Raw genomic sequence first — 19,380 nt, forward strand, 5'->3', positions numbered from 1 at the left:
CAAAACCTGAAACCCTTTTTTTTTTTTTTTTGATAATAATATCCATACCCGAATCTTACCTAAAACCCATAGCTTTATCTTAAAAAAGAAAAAACTAATCAATAAAAAAAAATTTAAAAAAAATAGCAGAGATAACTTGCTACTATCAGATTGCATTTTTCTACATGCCAAAGATACTTCCATCAGTTATACGTTCAAAAACTCACAAATGCCAATGCTAAAAGTGTGCTTCATCATGGAGATGTGGTAGTAATATTCACAGTAGAGGCAACAAGTTCAAAAACAGAATAATATGGGCAAGTACAAATTATCAAACCCAACTGCAAGGACTATTAAAAAAATGCATAAAACCAAGATTTAAACTAAATTATGATTGTACTAAGTCATTCCACAATCTTGCTGTTAAAAATGAAAGATATACTACTAAAATGCTCATTGATAAATTGATTAAACTAAGTTAATACCCAATTGCACAGTGAACTACGTACGTGGATCATGGCAACACAATCTAACTCAGATTAAGAACTCCAAAGGTATCAGAACACACATGAAATACATCCAACATATTGATTTCAAATCACACAACCAAGAAATTAATAGTATGGGCAAGTACAAATTATCAAACCCAACTGCAAGGGCTATTAAAAAAATGCATAAAACCAAGATTTAAACTAAATTAGAGTCAACTCTATGGATCCAAGTGAACATATCAGGGTCAACAACAAATTCTTTTAAGAACATTAAATATTAAATATCTTTGAAAGACGACTGCTTATCAACTTACTTCATGGAACCTATCAACACAAAGTCGATCAAGCAGCATCTAAAACATCAAGGCCTAAACTGAATAAAAGTCATCTAAACTCTATTACATACTATCATCAGAAAATACTACTATTTCCATGGTAGTGAACATCAACATGTAAAATTGCATCAAAACTTAGGTCTATGTTTTGCAAAGTCCACATCTTCTGCAAGTTGCTTTCCTGCGCTGGGAACACCAAATATTTGTCAACAGTCACCACAAATTCACCAGAAAGAGCTCTTAAAAAAAAAGCAGCAGAGAAAACAAAGGTAACAAAGGTAAACAGAGAACATACCAGTAATGTTCTTATCCCTTGGAACATCAACTAATAGTGCAAGACCTGTCAAATTAGTATTTTTGAGCTTATGGATTTGTCAATTTATGTATAACAAATGTACTTCAATAATTATTATTCAATTTATGTATAACAAACTTAGGTCTATATTCAGATTTCTGTAGTATGCATTATGCCTCTCTCTAATTAGCATATCATTCTAACTCTACCTAAACTAAAGTACCAGTTTCCAAACATAGACCAAAATCAAGGAAAATAATACTTGTCCATTAGTCTGAAAGCTCCATGGCATGACTTTCCTCCACTTCATTTTCTTCATAATCATCAAGAATGATTTGAATGGTAGCATGTACACCTTTAAGTTCGCTCCATAACCAACTCTGCCCAGACATCAATGCTTCTAAGGTATCATGATGAAGACGGCTATGGTGTGGACTCAACAATCTCCCGCTAGTGCTAAAAGCCGACTCTGAGGCAACTGTTGTCATAGGAATGGCCAAACTATCCCTTGCAATGCGTTCCAAGATAGGATACTTACTACCATTTTGCTTACATCAACCCAAAACATCAAATTGTTCAGTTCTAGGTGACACTTTCTCACTAGCATAAAGTTCAAACTCCGATATAATATCCCTACTCCTTTGGCCTATGTTAGTAGTCGCATTACTAACAAACAAATCATAATCCCTCATTGTATCATCATGTTCATGTGTAGCACTTGATGTAGATGTAGAAGATGAAGCTTAAGAAAAAATGACTGCTCTATCAATGTTTTCTATGTCATACTCCGCAAATAACTCAAAAAGAAGGTTCTTAACCTTGTCAATTTCTTCGTTAGCCTTACTACCGTACATTTTATTAAAATAAAATGTCAATAACATCAATTTATATCTTGGATCTAAAACAATAGTCAAACTCATGATGTCATGAACGTCACTCCAATATTTATCAAACTTAGCTAACATCTTTGTTGCCATTTTCTTAACTAACTCATCTTCACTTGAAAGCCACTGATTTAATTCCATCTTCAACTAGAAGACTGAAGGAAAATAATGATTAGCCGTAGGGTAGGCAGTAACAGAAAGCAACTCAGTAACTTTATGAAAGTAACCCAACTTCTCACAAACAATTTGTGCTACCTCCCAATCCCTATTAGTTGGAGCAGACTGATACTGAGGCTCACAACACAGTAAACGGGGAAATACATCTTTATAAATCAAGGCAGTTGAAAGCATCAAATATGTGGAGTTCCAACGAGTCCTACAATCAAGTACCAATTCCTTAGTACTTGCAATATGTGATTGGCAAGATATTTTTTCAAAAATTTCTGCTCTTTTTGGTGCTCGTGTCCAAAAATATACACTACTTCAAACCTTCTCAATACCATCACCAATTACATTCAAACCCTCTTGAACAACCAAATTCAGAATTTGTGCTACACAACGCACATGCAACAATTTTCCACCTAAAATAAGTGAACTAGCTTGAAGCTTATCCGAAACAAGTTTCATCATGCCATCATTGTTGCTAGCATTATCTACAGTTATGGCAGATAACTTCAAATCAATGTTCCAATCAGAAAGACACTCCAAAAGGATTTTAGAAAGAGAATACTTATCATGTAGAGATGGCATACGAATAAACCTAAAAAAAATAAACATAAATATGGTTAACGAAAGAAAGCAGAAAGTTAATAAGCTTGCTTGAGAATCTAAAAACTAGTACAACAAAATGACCCCAAAGAAAAAAAAAAAAAAAACCTTATAACTCGGCTTTCCAAAGTCCAAGAGCCATTTATATAGTGCGCTGAGATTACCATGAATGACCTCTTACTGTTGTTTGCAATCCACAAGTCCGTTATGATTGCAACTTTACTTGCATTCTTGTCAATTTCTAGCATAGTCTTCTGCTTCTTTTCATTATAAATTTTTTTGATATCTCGCTTCAATGTGTTTCTTCCTACTATCTTAAAATTTGGCCAAAAGCCACCAACAAAATCCCGAAACCCAACATGATCAACAATTGCAAGAGGGTACTCATGCAAAATGACCATTCGAGCAAGATCCCTCCTTGAAGCCTTCTGATCCTCTTCATTAAAAACACTAGGGCTTGAGATCCCTTTACTTCTTGTCCTATTGTGTTGTTTGACAAGAACTTGCTTCCTAATATCTGTTACTTCCCTCGGAGGACTTGCTTCCCTTGGAGCACTTGGACAACTTTTTGATATGTGCAGTTTTAAATGAGTCGTCCCTGATGTACTTGCTCCAGCCATAAGTCTTTCACAGTAGTTGCATTGGGCCTTAACTTTCCCATCAATATTCTTTTTCTTAAAATGATTCCATACGTCTGAAGTTGTTCTTCTTTTAGTGCCTTGTTGTTGTGGATTCTCAACCGGAACAGACTCAACTTCCTCTCCAAACAACGATTGTGATTCTGATGTCGTGCTAGTTGGGGGCCTTGGGGCTGGGGTTGAGGCAGAGGATGTGGTAGACATGTAGGCAACTGCAAAGAGAGAGAGAGAGAGAGAGAGAGAGAGAGAGAGAGAAAATAATTACTGATAAATCTGGTTAAAGTCCGTAAATACATAAAAATTAAAATTTTATACCCATCTGTACAACGTTTTTTACCTATCAAAAAAAAATCAAAAATCAAAATTTGAAACTTGAACCATTAAACAATTGTACATTTGTGCTAGATATATTTTGAATTGAACTCAGCTGTCTCACACATAAAGTTGAAGACTTGGGAATTTAAGTTAGTTTAATTTTTCTAATTTTTACTCAGAACCCAATAACCAACACATCATCATCTTTTGTTTTCCCACCAATTTCTCTGCAACCAAACAGCAGAAACAACATTGAACTTATACCCATCAGAGACAAAGTACACCCACATCAGAAAAACAACTGAACATCCCAAAAGTCCATAAACAAATTAAAAAACAAAAATTGAACTTATGCCCATCTTTTTTCCACCAATTTCTCCGCAGCCAAACAGCGGTAACAAGTAACAACATTAAACTCATACCCATCACAGAAAAACCACACCCACATCAGAAGAACAACTGAACATCCCAAAAAGTCCATGAACACATAAAAATCAAAAATTGAACTTATGCCCATCTTTTTTTCCCAACAATTTCTAAGCAACCAAATAGGATAAACAACATTGAACTCATACCCATCAGAGACAAACCACACCCACATTAGAAAAACAGTTGAACATCCCAAAAATTCCATAAACCCAAAAAAAAAAAAAAAATTGAACTTATTCCCATCTGTATTTTCCCCAATTTCTAAGCAACCAAATAGCAGTAACAACATTGAACTCATACCCATCAGAGACAAACCACACCCGCATCATAAAAACAACTGAACATCCCAAAAGAAGTCCCTAAAAACAATAATACACACGATTGATAGGAAGAAATTGGGCTTGCCTGGAAACCGTTACGGTTTAACTGTTTGATAGCGACTTCGATTTTGGAATTAGAAACCCTAACAAGGCCTCTGAAGACGCACCCAAACCCACCTTCCCCAATCAACAACGACCTGCTAAACCCTCTGGTTGCCGATTTCAACTCCGAGAAGCTGAACACTCGCAAATCGTTGGCTTAGCCGAGTCAGAACAGAGAGAGAAAAAGAGTGACGGTGAGGAAAGGAGAGGAGAGGCAGAGAGAGTGTCTGAGTGTGAGTGACAGGAGGATGAGGAGAGAGAGTGTTTGAGTGTGAGAGAGGTTTAGGGTTTTTTTTTTTTAAATACGGGTCGAGTATGGATAATATCCATACCCTACCCGAATAATTCGGGTAATATCCATACCCTACCCGGTTAAGCTCTACCCATGAAGAACCGGGTATTACCCGGAACATTTGGATCGGATAGGGTTGGATATCCATTACCCAATGGGTATGGCCATCCCTAATTTTAAGGAAGGAAGGGTACATTAGTTCTACTGTCACACTTCAATTTTGAAGCTTTTCATTATCCCAAAAAAAAAAATCTATACATTACTTTTTGTAGAATAATTTTTTTTAAAATCTCAAAGTAAAAATAGTCTTCCAAACATCATTTTTTTTTTCAATATTTTGAAAATTTTTCTTAAAAGTGGGAGTTAAATGCATGTAATGTAAAAACAATTCTTTAAAAACTAGTTTCACATTCAGTTTTTTGAAAATTATTTTCATACTATTTTAAAAACAAAATCGAAAATTCTCCTACCAAATAGGCCCTCAATATGTAAAATACAAAAATGACCCTTGAGATTTGGGCTATTATTCGGTCTTTTAAAAAATATTTAATTTGTTACACATTTTTGCTCAAAACTGTAACACCCCGACTCAACTTTATAATTAAACTATGTGTTTAAATGGTTAAGTTATTAGATATATAGTTGTTGTTGTTTAATTAAGTGTTTAAGGTAAGAGGTTTATGTGCTAAGTTTTTTTTATAGTTGGGTCTTTATAGAAGTGTGAGTCATCATCCCATTTTCCTTTATGCATACACGTGCCCCCAAAAATCTTCTCCCTTATCTTTTCTTGGCTGCCACCAGAAATTTCCTTGGTCCTTTCTTTTCTCCGTTCTTTTCTTATTTCTTGGTTCTCATCGGCTGCACCTTATTTACTCTTTGACTTTTCAAGACAACTAGAATATCCAAGAACTCTCTCTTCCTCTCATTTTCCCACGGGTCCACACAAATCAGAATTCTCACTTCAACTTTACTCTCTTTTCTCTTAAGGAAAGAGCTAGAAGCTCTCTTAAATCTCTCTTCTCAACCCCACGGGTCCACACCTCAAAGGGAAAATAAAGCTCCATATAATTTATTCTTCATACTCTCTCAAAGAAACTAGAAAATCAAAGACTCTCTCAAGCTCTCTACCTCTCATACTTTCGGGTCTAGCCACTAGGAAAGGGAAATCCTTTCATGCAAGAGTGATTCAACTTCTATTTCCCCTCAAGAACAAGAAATTTGGTAAGGGTTCTAGCTACTCTCATCTTAGAATCCATGATTCTTTAAAGAATTTTAGTAATGGTATTTGTGGTTTGTGAAATTAGGAAATCATGAACTTATAAGTCTCTATATATCTATATATATGTATATATATATATATACACATATGGTGTTTTAAGAAGATTTGGAACTGTGTTGATGGTTTGTTGAATGTAAATTAGGGTTTTTACTAATTAATGATGATATAGGATTAAGGAAGTAAGATAAAGTTAGGGTGAGTACTGTTGATGTTACTGCTGGGATTTTTGTTATATTTAATTTTGCTCTAAATGGTTAAATGATTGTATATAAGTGTTTTATAACATGTCTAATGAGTGTATAAAAATCCCCATATGATAATAAGACTATTTGCAATCATTTTATAATTTTACAAGAAAACGTTTCAAAGCTGTCACTGAGACAGATTCTGTGTTTACACATGGTAAATTATGTAATAAATCATATACAGTGAATTAGGATGCTAGGAGTATTTTTTTATGAATTCTAAGACAAATATGGTTCTAATGGAAGTGGTCTCACAGTATTTGGATCAATATTAAAATAATGGTGTAATTTCTAAATTGCATGAAATTCTGTCAGGACAGATTTGAGTATGCTGTATTGTATGATTTTTAGTAAATTATGGTTTTATGCTTTGACTCCAAAATTGATATAGTATTTACTATACATCCAGAGGAGTTTCTCTGTAAAATTTCATGAAGTTTGGATGTGAATTGATAGCCCATTTGTATTTTATAAGTGGAGTATATGCTGCTGGAATAAAACAGAGAACAGTAAGGGACATGCCTAACTTTGAGGATTTAATTCTAAAGTTAGGGTGAATGATTTGAGCTATAATTTATTATGCTCATAATTTGGTATATCTAGATCATAGCTTAATTTTTATACTTTGGTTCAAGGTTTAGTACTCAAAGGAGGGGTTCTAAACCATTCTACTGTTTTTCATGTTGCCATATGAGTGTATATGGTTATATGACTATGCTTAAAAGAGTTTATGTTTATGCATGCATTATTGCCCTAATCTTAAAGCACATTTTTAAATGAAGTTGGCTCTTTTAGAGACATGAGATTAATGTGTGAATGTTGGTTTCTCTATGAAAGCTCGGAATTGTGTAAAAAACACAAGAGCTTGTTTAGACCCCACATTAAAATTACGGCTCAATTGATTTTACTTTAACTTATCTAAGTGCGGAAACAAGAGTAAATGTGAGCAAACAACTAATAGACTACTCTAAACCATATTTAACAATACACAACAGTAAAAAGAAAGCTAAAAGAGTAGGGAAGAGAGATGCAAACACAAGATAACACGTCGATGTGTTATCGAAGAGGAAATCGAAGAATTCGGTGAAAAACCTCTCCGCCGCCCTCCAAGCGGTAATCGATCCACTAGAGAATATAGTTGGAGTGCATGAATAACAAAAGACCATCCAAGCCTAGTCTACCCAATGTACTTGAGCCCTTCAAGCTCCTGCTACCAACGGACTTCACGGAGTCATGTCTTCTCTAGCTTTCCGGATCCTGCAATGCGCCCGATTGCGTCCGCCAAAACTTGGCTTCTTCCAATGCTTCCCAGCAGCACCAAAAACTCACTGAACACTCAGTATGGGTGTGGTAAGTGTTTGGGCTATCAACCTCTCAAGGATTTAGAAATGGAGAGGTAAGAGTAGAGGAAAACCACAATGGATTGTGTGAAGAATTATGGGTATGACAATCTCACACTCTCAAGGGTTGAGGCTAGGGTTTTCTCTTCTGAAAAGCTCTCTACTCAATATGTACATAATGATGGTATATATAGTGTGGTTGAGAATGTAGTGGAGCATATAGGACAAAATAACAAAACAGACTGTTTCGCGGGTGTCTCGCGGGAATGCCTTACTCGCGAGACACTTGCGAAAACCAGCTGTCACCATCTATCATGACTCTTCGCATTCCAGTCATGTGCAGGGCACATGCATTACTTCGCGGGATGCTTAGTTGCGAGATACCTGCGAGAATTCTTCTGCCTTCAAAAACTTGAGTCTTCACATTCTCTCTCTCTCTCTAACACACAACCCTTACAATAAAATCTCACATAAAATACAGGGTATAAAAGATTGAATAAAATTACAATCAAATTTGGCACGGAATTAAAGCCAATGCAAAAACAGTTGTAAATCACTACTTTACACTCTACGATTTAGTACATCATGTTGTTTGATTAATGTATTTTGTGTTTGTGGAAACCTCGTTGAGGTGGGATTAGGATTTCCTTGATTTTAAGATATAGGTTTTGAGATGAATGCGTAAGTTTATGATAAGAAGTAATTGATAGTAATAAGCTTTAATATTTGGTTTAGGTGTTACCAGTACCCAAGGTTAAGCTCCTTCGACTTTAGACTCTCGGTTCCTCTGCTTTCAGGTAAGGGATAAGTTATATGGGCATTTGGTAAGTCATGAGGTTATTTTAAAGTATATGATGCATTAAAAGGTTTTTTATTAGAGATATGGCATATAATCATGTTTCAGTGTTCGTGAACTTTCGAAACCTTATGTATATGATTTAAGCATATTGATGATGTCACTAATTCCACGAACATGGTGTTTAAAGGAAACAATCGAAATACTTTTATTGTGAAATATTATCCAAACTATGAATTTTAGTATGATGTATAAGTAAGAAATGTTTTCGGGTTATGTTCTCTGTCTTAGCAACCAGGGGCGGAGCCAAGGGGGGGGTCGAGGAGGGGCAAATGCCCCCCTGACCTTCCTCCAAACAGTCTAATGACCCCCCTGCCAGATTTTTAGTTAGTTTGCTGTTTTTAACCAAGAGCCAAGAGACAAGTATTACAATTTATTTTGCTAAGAAAAGATAAGTTTTACATTTTATTTGAAAAAAAAAAAGGAAAAAAAAAAAAGCAAACTGATAACTTAATTATAGACTCATGATTGGTTTTTTTTTTTAGATAATTATTAGAAGTCTTACGACACTTTTGGTGTTTTACAATAATTGAAAATCAATATTTTTGAGGGAATCTCAATGAGCTAATCCACAGGTTTTATGGGCCAACAAGTTGCTATTGCTGCAAAGTTTCAAAAGGTGGGAAATACACTTTGTTTTAAAGTCATGAAACAGGGGAGTTTCACTCTAGCTCCCTTAGCTCTCTGAAGTTTTGAATTTAAAGTGTCTAGAGGAAATCCTTACTAGTTTTTAAGATGTGTTTAAAGTCACATCATTTTCAAAGGTTTTTTATAACTTTTGTTTGTTCTAATCAAAGTCATCTATAGCCAAGGTTCATTTTGACGTTTTTGCATTTATAATTCAAAATCATGAACACAATTTTAGCTATGTGTTTTGTACACATGCTTTTCCTTATGATGGTGTGGTGAATTGTCAGTGTGAACCATTGTTTCAATCTCTTCCATAGCTCTCTCAATGATATTTGGTGCTTTTACATCTTGTTCTTCTTAAAGAAGAGAAAAAAAGAAAAAGAAAAAAAAAAAGAGGATGAAACTCAAATTTTCACTCCCAATTTTACATACATGTAATTTTTATTAGATTCTCAGTTCGCAGCATAAACAAATATAAACTCAAAAGCATTTTCTATCCCATGAACTCAATGAAGCTTTGGTCGAGTATATATTGGCCACGGCTTGTGTCTAGTGCAATAGTGCGCTCGACACATTGGGATACGAACACATCCACATCCCAATGCAGCTGACTAAGAGATTCAAACCTTAAGGATATGAATTCAATCAACAATGGTTTAAAAGTTAAAACCCATAAATTATTTACCACAAAGTGAATTGCTTTCCATTAGAATCTCATAGTTTCACAAGGATTCAACACTGGGAAATTGGTAAAAACAAATAGAATCCAAAGAAGAACTAGCACTAGCAATTGCTCAAAAATGATCATACATGAAAGTGAACAGTTTTACACAAAACCCAAATCACTCTCATCTTTTAGGACCTCAAATGAAACTTATTTTACACAAAACCCATCACCAAGATCACATATTTGAAGAGATTAAACAGCAAATTTCTTAGTTATTCTCATAAACTAAATAACCCAGAAAGGAAAAGAACTCTTCATGGGAATGAATGTATAATATGAAGACCAAAGTGATAGTCAATGATTACATACCTTCTGGAGTCATTGCTGGCTCTGGCTTTGGCTCAGTCTGGCAAATATATATGAAATGTATCGTTGTTCTATGTGTGTTATGTCTATATTACTAAAAAACAGTGCCCTCCCCGCTCAAACAACTAAAAAACAAAGACTTTGCCCTTGCTTTCTTATCCTATAAATACCCGTTACTACTTTCACATACATGACCACTACAACTACCACTCATATACTAAAACCACCAAAGTCCAAAACCATTATCAATATCTCACACACACACACTTTCACTACACAAGGAAACTCCTACTTGGCCTTCACTCAAACAACCAAAAAACAAAGACTTTGGCCTTGCTTTCTGTGTGTTGGTTGTTCTATTACTACTGTACCTCTATTAGTTTTATAACCTTAGGTATGCTCCCTTTCTATGAAAAATAAAAACATTAAAACAAACATTAAAATAAACAAGATTAGAGAAAATCCAATTAGATTCTACAATTAAAGTCCAATTTTGCGCCATGTGTCCTAAATTATTTAATGTTTGTTTTAATGTTTTTGTTTTTCATAGAAAGGGAGCATACCTAAAGTTATAAAACTAATAGAGGTACAGTAGTAATAGAACAACCAACACACAGAAAGCAAGAGCAAAGTCTTTGTTTTTTGGTTGTTTGAGTGAAGGCCAAGTAGGAGTTTCCATGTGTAGTGAAAGTGTGTGTGTGAGATATTGATAATGGTTTTGGACTTTGGTGGTTTTAGTATATGAGTGGTAGTTGTAGTGGTCATGTATGTGAAAGTAGTGATGAGTATTTATAGGATAAGAAAGCAAGGGCAAAGTCTTTGTTTTTTGGTTGTTTGAGCGGGGAGGGCACTGTTTTTTAGTAATATAGACATAACACACATAGAGCAACGATACATTTCATATATATTTGCCAGACTGAGCCAAAGCTAGAGCCAGCAATGACTCCAGAAGGTATGTAATCACTGATTATTACTTTGGTCTTGATATTATATATTCATTCCCATGAAGAGTTCTTTTCCTTTCTGGGTTATTTAGTTTATGAGAATAACTAAGAAATTTGCTGTTTAATCTCTTCAAATATGTGATCTTGGTGATGGGTTTTGTGTGAAATAAGTTTCATTTGAGGTCCTAGTCGATGAGAGTGATTTAGGTTTTGTGTAAAACTGTTCACTTTCATGTATGATCATTTTTGAGCAACTGCTAGTGCTAGTTCTTCTTTGGATTCTTTTTTGTTTTCACCAATTTTCCAGTGTTGAATCCTTGTGAAACTATAAGATTCTAATGGAAAGCAATTCACTTTGTGGTAAATAATTTATGGGTTTTAACTTTTAAACCATTGTTAATTGAATTCATATCCTTAAGGTTTGAATCTATTAGTCAGCTGCATTGGGATGCGGATGTGTCCGTATCCCAACGTCTCGAGCGCACTATTGCACTAGACACAAGCTGTGGCCAATATATACTTGACCAAAGCTTCATTGAGTTCATGGGATAGAAAATGTTTTTGAGTTTATATTTGTTTATGCTGCGAACTGAGAATCTAATAGAAATTGAATTTCATGTATGTAAAATTGGGAGTAAAAATTTGAGTTTCATCCTCTTTTTTTTTCTTTTCTTTTCTTTAAGAAGAAAAAGATGTAGAAGCACCAAATATCATTGAGAGAGTAAAGGAAGAGATTGAAGCAATGGTTCACATTGACAATTCACCACACCATCACAAGGAAACACATGTGTACAAAACACATAGCTGAAATTGTGTTCATGATTTTGAATTATAAATGCAAAAACGTCAAATTGAACCTTGGCTATAGATGACTTTAGCTAGAACAAACAAAAGTTACAAAACACCTTTGGAAATGATGTGACTTTAAACACATCTTAAAAACTAGTAAGGATTTCCTCTAGACACTTTAAATTCAAAACTTCAGAGAGCTAAGGGAGCTAGAGTGAAACTCCCCTGTTTCATGACTTTAAAACAGAGTGTATTTCCCACCTTTAGAAACTTTGCAGTAATAGCAACTTGTTGACCCATAAAACCCATGGATTAGCTCATTGAGATTCCCTCAAAAATATTGATTTTCAATTATTGTAAAACACCAAAAGTGTCGTAAGACTTCTAATAATTATCAGAAAAAAAAAAAAAAAACTATCGTGAGTCTATAATTAAATTATCAGTTTGCTTTTTTTTTTTTCTTTTTTTTTTCAAATAAAATGTAAAACTTATCTTTTCTTAGCAAAATAAATTGTAATACTTGTCTCCAGGCTCTTGGTTAAAAATAGCAAACTAATCTAAAAATCTGGCAGGGGGGGGCATTAGACTATTTGGGTGAAGGTCACGGGGGCATTTGCCCCCCCTCGACCCCTAGCTCCGCTCCTGTTAGCAACAATATTGAAACTTGATTATCAGCCTACCCAATCTACTCTAAACACTCTTCTTAAAGGTCTCTGTCTTAAAGATAATATTTTTGGAGCTGTAAGGTTGGTAGAGGAAATGGAGAACAAAGGGTATCAACCTAATATGATTACTGTTGGGACAATAGTAAACGGTCTGTGTAAGATTGGGGAGACTAGTGCAGCTATTAGGTTGCTAAGGACAATAGAAAAAGGGAATTTTGAACCTGATGTGGTGCTGTATAGCACGATCATTGACAGTTTATGTGAGGACAAATTGGTAACTAAGGCTTTGAACCTTTTATCTGAAATGATGAGTAAAGGCATTCAGCCAAACGTTGTCACTTATAGTTGCTTAATTCAAGGACTATGCAATTTTGGCCGGTGGAGGGAGACTGCTACTTTGTTGAATGAGATGATGCAAATGAAGATCATTCCAAATGTGTACACCTTTAGCATTTTGGTGGACACACTTTGCAAGGAAGGGATGTTGACAAAGGCAAAAGAAGTTTTTATCGAAATGGTTCAAAAGGGCATTGAGCCTGACTCTATCACTTATAGCTCTTTGATTGACGGTCACTGTTTGCAAAACAAAATGGATGATGCTATCAAAGCATTTAATACGATGGTTGAGAGGGGTTGTTCGCCCAATGAGTTTAGCTATAACATATTGAATGATTCCTAATGTTGTGACTTACAACACTCTTATAGGTGGCTTTTGCCGAGTGGAGAGGCCCCAAGCTGCACTTGAGCTATTCCATAACATGCAAGCTTTTGGCCAACATCCAGATTCCCAGACCTATGCCATCTTGTTAGATGGCCTTCTTAAAAATAAACAAATCTCTAAGGCAATGGCATTGTTTCAAGACAAAAGGCTGAAGCATAATACTTTGATTTATTACAACATCTTGATTAATGGTTTTTGTAATCTTAGGAAGCTTACAACTGCAAGAGAACTCTTTTATAGTCTCCCTACCAAAGGATTGCAACCTGATGTTCCAACTTACAATATTATGATCAAGGGGCTATGTCAAGAGGGACTAATAGATAAAGCATGTGAATTGCTTGAGAAAATGGGGAATGGTTGCTCTCCCAATGATCGCACATATAACAGAACTATCCAAGGGTTACTACAACATAATGAGACATCAAAGGTGACGAAATATCTCCAAATAATGGTTGACAAGGGATTTTCAGTAGATGCGACCACTGCAAGCATGTTAGTTGACATGCTGTCATCTAATCAAGTAGATAAAAACATTCAAGAATTTCTTCATGCCTCCCAATAGATAAAGCCATCTCTATAATGAAGTTAGTTTATTGTTTTACTTTGTATTGTAATCATATTGACATATTGATAATGATTAAGGACTGGGTGTATTTGTTTCAAGTTTTTCTTTTATTGGTGATATTTCTTTTCTTGTATTGGCGCTAGGTTGTTTTTTTCTATTCCATTTTTTATTTTTTTTATCTTTTCTTGAAAATATGTTGAGCACTAGTGTTGTTAATTTTGGATAATTATCTTGAGCTTCAGTTGATGCAACATAGCAAGCATGGAATTAGTTTTATTTATTTATGAAATGACAGAATGGTTTGTTTGCCATTGGTGATGCTCATGTGGCAATTTGGGTGCTTGTGATAGGTCAATTGAATATCAACCAAAGACCATTGATACTAGTAGATTTTCCTTACTTAGTAGTTAATATTAGAGATTATCTTCTTTCTACTTCAACTAATATTCTGATCTTTGATGGATTTGGCATACCTGCAATCCCCTTGTTACTATTACTAGCCTCATATGCAGATGTTTCCTTTTCTCCTAAATTTGTAAGAAATAGTTGGGTTATACATTCAACCTATATCATTCTTTGTTAAACATAGATGCTTTCTACCCTTCCTTGCCCCCAATTCCTCATTGGTGAATAATACCCTTCAAACTTACGTGTTGTAACAGTGTAGTGCTTGTTGTCTACATTTAAAGGATCTTGTTTTCGATGTAAATCTAAATTCTCATTCATCAATCTCTATTGCTGTTATATTTGTTTTGGATGCTTTCATTGTCAAGTAATTCTGCTGTTAGTTGTGTTTTAGATTTCGGAGTTTGCTATTCTTTATCTAAATACTGTTGGAAGGCTTCAGGGAATAAGACAATAAGTCCTCAAATTTTTTGTGATGATGCAGACAGAGAATATAACTTGAAACTTGGAAATTCCTTTAACATTCTTTTAGTAAGGCACTTCACATATTGCCTTTTGTTTTTAGTTGTTATGCTTGGACTTCTAAAATAGTAATCATTCAATGTTTTCTTATTAATTTTCCTACTTGATCAATAGCATGAAACATCAAGATTTGATATCCTTGGAAGCTTTCATTCACCTCCTTATCCATTTATAAGTGATTACATTATGTGAAACTTGCATTCTTGACTCTAGGGAAATGAAGCAGGGTTTCTAATTATAGTGAGAAAAAAGAAAGGCTCCTTGAAGATTGTTTGGGTAGGCCCTATTCCAAACACTTACCAAGTATGTGGTCTCTGTTTAAAATTATTACTCTGTTACCGGGTTACAGATGTATTTGTGATTTGTGAAGGTTGTTTGGGTATTAGGGTTTTACAAATGAGAATGGTAACACTTTGAACAGAGGTTGGTTTTTATTTTAAATGCATTATTGGTGCTGGCTACTGGATTAATTTCAGTTTTAATTAATGAATAGTTTCATTGTGGTGATAGAGAGTTCAAAAGTACTAGATTGGCCTATGGTAGTTAATGAAAAAGTATGTTTGTCATCTCTTGCTTCTAAAAGGGTGAAAATAGCATATCTTAATATCAGAGCTAAATCCCTTGCTTCCTTAAACAAGTAGCCCATGTTAGAAATTGCATCAAGTTGTTAATTTGATTTTTTTTTTTGGTTGATTTTCTTGAGTAGAATGAAAGTTTTTTTTTTTCGTTATGAAGAAAAATATTCTCCTTAATATGGAATGAAAGCTCTTTATTGAAGAAGTAATCTATATTCTTTGTCCAACAAAGAATAAAAGCGAAGCCTTATAGAAAGGTATTTTTGCAAAGGGTATGGTAGCTTGTGAAGAGTAGTTTGAGTGTTTGTATGTTATTGTGTAAGTGTTGTGTTATTGAATTTATTGGGGTTTTGGGATTGTGAGTTTATGTTTGTGAGTGTTGTTTATGTGAGGTTGTAATCCATATTGTTGATAATGGATTTTGGTTGGCATTTCTTGTGGACGTAAGCTTCGACTTAGTTGGTCCACATTAAATATTATTGTCTTATGTGAATGTTTTATATTTTTGTTTGTGTGAATGAGCTTGTACTAGCACCAAATCACAATACCCTTAAAGCTTTTTTTAGTAGATCGAGGACATCTTAAAAATATGATTTCGGTTTATTCCTTAAAAAAATACATGTTGAATGTCCAATTATACAAACTGAACTACTCGAACCATAGCTAGGCACTTGGGCTTCCTCACGATTCTATCCTTTAACACACCTTGATGCCATCGCAACTATGTCTAACCCCTTCGAATCACGAATCAGGGCCCTAATGCCCATCAAACCCATGTGTGCAACAATAGTTCCATCAAAGTTCACCTTGAAACCTTGCTCTCTATTTGGTGTCCATCGACATATTTGGGTCATAGATTGGTTCTCATGAGTCTGAGTTTCTTACACATTCACCACCATGAAGGAACTAACTTGTTAACATATATAGTGTTGTGGGCTTTAGGCCCAACTAGTTTACTTGTTTAGCACTCTTACTTGTATAGCACTCTTACTTGTACTACACTCATATTTACTTGTACTGCACTCATATGCCTCCTATATAAAGGCACTCATGTATATTCTTTCAATGAGAAATACAATACGATTCAATTCAGTATTTCTAACTTGGTATCAGAGCCACTGCTCTGACCTTTTCTTAGCAGTCTTGTCTTTATTGGTGTAACTCCGTTCTCAATATTGCTTCCGCTGTCACGACAACTGCCGTAGCCTTTCGCCGTTGAACCTTCGAGTCTTCCAGACATCGTCCTCAGGTTCCGAACCTGCAGCAGCCGCCGTTAAGGAGTCCGAACACTGCAAAGACCACTGCCTTTTTCTGCACCACCGTGAATATTGCTCCGAAAAATTTTACAAAGGTACCACGAAGATCGTCTTGCTCCGATCTATCTTTTTCGTGAAAACCTCACAGTTATCGGAGTCTCTACGCGCCGCCACGCGCCTGCTCACGCGCCTCCACGCGCCATACTGATCCTGCTGATGTCAGCCCTAGCCACGTCAGCCGCCACGTCATCTGCCACGTCATCTGCCATGTCAGTCTGCCACGTCAGCAAGCCATGTCAGCCTGCCACATCAGCCTGCCACGTCAGCCTGCCACGTCAGCTACCGTTGACTTTGACCGTTGACATTGACCGTTGATCGTTGACTTTGACCGTTGACTTTTCTGGAGTTGACTTTTTCAGTCCAGACAATCTAGTAAACGCTTTTGCAATTTTTGCAAACGTTTTGGCCATAATATTGAGACTTGCTTTCAGCGCAATAAATCAGCTGTTTCAGGTTCTTCTGCCACTATTGCTAACATTGAGAGTGTCCAACCAATGGCTTCCGTCTTTGCACAGTCTAAGTCTTCAGGTCGCACTTTCACCATGACCACAGATGACCTTAAAAACATCATCGCCAATGTCATTCGTATGGTTGGTAATGCATCTTATTCCTCTTCTCTCTCAGCTTTGTCCGGTATGTCTCCTTCCTCTTGGCTTATGGATTCTGCTTGTTGCAATCACATGACACCTCACTCGTCCTTATTTTCTGAACTTAAACCTGCACCACACCCTCTTACTATTCGCACAGCAAATGGTTCCACAATGTCTGGTCATAATATGGGTTCCGTTTCAACCTCCAACTTCTCCGTTTCTAGGGTCTTTAATATTCCTGACCTTTCTTACAATTTGTTCTCTGTGGGACAATTAGCTGAGTTGGGTTATCGAATCATATTTGATTATTCTAGGTGTATTGTGCAGGATCCAAGGACGGGACAGGAGCTAGGGACCGGTCCCAGAGTTGGGCGTATGTTTCCCGTGGACAACCTTCGTCTTCCACTTGTTGCTCCTGTTTCTATTGCCGCAGCTGCTGCAGTTTCCTCTATTCCTTCTCTTGCTCTTCTTCATGCTCGACTTTGTCACGCATCTTCTTCCCGTGTACAACAATTGGCTTCTAGAGGTTTGCTAGGTTCAGTGTCTACAGAAAATTTTGATTGTGTTTCATGTCAATTAGGAAAACAACCAGCTTTGCCTTTCAATTCTAGTGAATCTATATCCACTGATATCTTTGACCTTATTCATTCTGATGTTTGGGGACCTTCCTCTGTCTCTAGTATTGGTGGATCTCGATATTTTTTTGTCTTTGTTGATGATTACTCTCGCTATAGCTGGATCTTTAATATGAAACATCGTTATGAATTATTGCAAGTGTATTCTAATTTTGCAAAAATGGTTGAAACTCAATTTTCTAAACGTATCAAAATTTTTCGATCTGATAATGCTCTTGAGTACACTCAATATGCTTTCCAAGCTGTTTTGCATTCCTATGGCACTGTTCATCAACTAACTTGTCCAGGTACCTCTCAGCAAAATGGTAGAGCCGAACGAAAACTTCGTCATATTCTTGACACTGTTCGTGCTCTTCTTCTCTCTGCCAAAGTTCCTGCTCCTTTTTGGGGCGAAGCTGCTCTTCATGCTGTTCATACTATTAATCGCATTCCTAGTCCTGTCATCCAAAATCAAACTCCATATGAGCGCCTTTTTGGGTCACCTCCAGACTATCACCACCTACGCTCATTCGGCTCTGCTTGTTTCGTTCTTCTTCAGCCATATAAGCATAACAAACTTGAGCCTAGGTCAAGACTTTGTTGCTTTCTTAGTTATGGCGAAACTCAAAAGGGGTATCGGTGTTATGATCCTATTTCTCATCGTCTTCGTGTCTCCCGCAATGTTGTCTTTTGGGAACATCGCCTCTTTGTCGAGCTCTCTCACTTCCGTGTTTCTCTATCTTCCTCTTCTGTCTTAGATCTATTTCCAGATGAGACGCAAATTCCTTCTGTAGCTGCTCCTGACCCTCCTATAGCTGATCCTGATTCTCCTATTAACTTCTCTGTCCAACCACCAGAAATCCTTGATCCCTTTCCTAGTTCCCCTTTTAATGAACAGGTGGAAGATGAACAGGTCGAAGACGAGCTACCCAACCTTGATCCTGGTTCCCCTGCTCCTGCTCCGCCTGAAGATCATGTACAAGACATTCCACCTCGTCACTCAACTCGGGTAAGGTCTATTCCTGCACATTTACTTGACTATCATTGTTACACTGCCCTTGCTACATTGCACGAGCCTCACACCTATCGTGAGGCTTCCACTGACCCTTTATGGCAGATTGCAATGAAAGAGGAACTTGATGCATTATCTAAAAACCATACTTGGGACTTGGTCACTCTCCCCCGGGAAATGCGTGGTTGGTTGTAAGTGGATCTACAAGATTAAGACTCGCTCTGATGGGTCCATTGAGCGCTACAAAGCTCGTCTTGTTGCAAAAGGTTTTACACAGGAGTATGGGATTGATTATGAAGAGACCTTTGCTCCGGTTGCTCGTATCTCATCTGTTCGTGCCCTCTTAGCTGTTGCTGCTGCCAGTAAATGGGATCTTTTCCAGATGGAAGTAAAAAATGCATTCCTTAATGGGGATTTGAGTGAAGAAGTTT

The 19,380-nt window shown here is 36.2% G+C and overlaps 1 pseudogene; it reads right to left on the reverse strand.

Annotated features, from left to right (window-relative positions):
* Nucleotides 1-1,369: 1,369 nt before the first annotated feature.
* Nucleotides 1,370-3,633, reverse strand: LOC142614029 (zinc finger BED domain-containing protein RICESLEEPER 2-like; annotated as a pseudogene).
* Between the last annotated feature and the right edge of the window lie 15,747 nt (nucleotides 3,634-19,380).

The sequence above is a fragment of the Castanea sativa genome, chromosome 10 (assembly GCF_040712315.1).
Source record: "Castanea sativa cultivar Marrone di Chiusa Pesio chromosome 10, ASM4071231v1".
In the NCBI taxonomy this organism is placed as follows: Eukaryota; Viridiplantae; Streptophyta; class Magnoliopsida; order Fagales; family Fagaceae; genus Castanea; species Castanea sativa.